The following is a 1,912-nucleotide window of genomic DNA, read 5'->3' on the forward strand; positions in this document are numbered from 1 at the left end:
TCACAGACAGGTGTCCAAGCTCTGACCAGTCTGCCCTTGTGCTGGGCAGGAAGAGGAAAGAGAAGGAGACACCACGACCCGCTCCCACCCGCTGGCCAGGCCCTGATTCACAGGCTCCTACATAGATGTGTGTGAAGCTGGGGAATGTGGTTTTATTCCAGGCAGCTTTGGGTGTGGCTAAAAAAGATTTCATTTCTAGGAAACTGGGGACAACTGGAAGCCCCTGCAGTGGAGCTCTGCAGTTACCACTCTAAGAAATCTTGAATCGGTGTCTGTTCTGAACCAGTAGAATGTTCTGTTTACCTTCTTTGCTTCTCTGGGAGGGTCGCTATGGATCAGATGACTGGGCTCTGCACATACCTTGTCCACCTCAGGACAAGAGGCCGCTGAGGACAGGGTGTCTCCCCTGCCCATTAAGTCTTTGCTGCCTCTCACCTCTCTCTCTGTCCCCTCCGCGCCAGGCCCCAGGACCCACACACAGCACGGACAGTTGCTGCAGTTCAGTTGCTCAGCCGTGTCCGACTCCTTGCAACCCCGTGAACTGCAGCACGCCAGGCTTCCCTGTCCTTCACTGCCCCAGGCCCCAGGACCCACATGCAATGCACACACTAGGTGGCTGCAAATGTCCTGTGCTGGAGACAAAAATAGGGGGACAGGGCTCATGGTGGGCACTCAGCGGCCTTGAATGGCTCCAGATGAGCTTTGACTGTCATATACAGCCCGGGATAAATGTCCTGGAGAACAGGACAGGGCCGCTATCACAGTGCACTCAGAAAGGGGCTTTTCTCCCCTGGCAATGCTGCTCCATTCATCATAGCATCAATAAACAGATGCTGGGGTAGAGATCAAAGCACCGCCAAGCTGAGTTCTTGTGGATAAACAAGGGCAGTGTGGCCCCACGCCCCAGGCCGACCCTCTCTGGTTCCAGAACCAGCCATCTCCTTGCTCATTTCCACGGCCAACTTCTCCGTGCTGCTCATGAATCACATCTGTCTTTACAAGCAGACAAGGCAAGGGTGGGACCCCCTGTTTCTAGCCGAGCCTTGGGGATTTCTGGACCTGCTGGTTCCTGTCAAACTTGGCTGGTGTCAGATGAAACTGTGGACTCTGAAGGAGACAGGACAAGTTGCTCCTTATCGTGGAGATTTTAAAATTATATACATATTATCCCCATGGGCAATAAAGTTTAAATGTGATCCCATCCCAGTCTGATAGGATGGAGGAACGAATCCTCTCCAGGGCAGATGGAGAAGTCTGTTTGTTAAGACGAATGTGATTCATGAATGGCACAGAGAAGATGGCTGTGGAGGAGATGAGCAAGGAGATGGCCTGTGCTGCTGCTCAGAGAGCTCACAGGAAGGAGGTTTCAGGCAGAGAGTGGAGGGGTGGGGATGGAGGGATGGAGGGAGGGGATGGAGGGAGGGGATGGGGGGATGGAGGGATGGAGGGGGGATGGAGGGATGGAAGGATGAGGGGGGGATGGAGGGATGGAGGGATGAGGGCGGATGGAGGGAGGGGGTGGGGGATGGAGGGATGGAGGGGGGGTGGAGGGATGAGGGGGGATGGAGGGAGGGGATGGGGGATGGAGGGATGGAGGGGGGATGGAGGGATGGAAGGATGAGGGGGGGATGGAGGGATGGAGGGATGAGGGCGGATGGAGGGAGGGGGTGGGGGATGGAGGGATGGAGGGGGGGTGGAGGGATGAGGGGGGATGGAGGGAGGGGATGGGGGATGGAGGGATGAGGGGGGATGGAGGGATGGAGGGGGGTGGAGGGATGAGGGGGGTGGAGGGATGGAGGGGGGATGGAGGGATGAGGGGGGATGGAGGGATGGAGGGGGGATGGAGGGAGGGGATGGGGGATGGAGGGATGGAGGGGGGATGGAGGGAGGGAGGGGATGGGGGATGGAGGGA

The sequence above is a fragment of the Giraffa tippelskirchi genome, chromosome 5 (genome assembly GCF_054371585.1).
Source record: "Giraffa tippelskirchi isolate mGirTip1 chromosome 5, T2T-mGirTip1v1.2.pri, whole genome shotgun sequence".
In the NCBI taxonomy this organism is placed as follows: domain Eukaryota; kingdom Metazoa; phylum Chordata; class Mammalia; order Artiodactyla; family Giraffidae; genus Giraffa; species Giraffa tippelskirchi.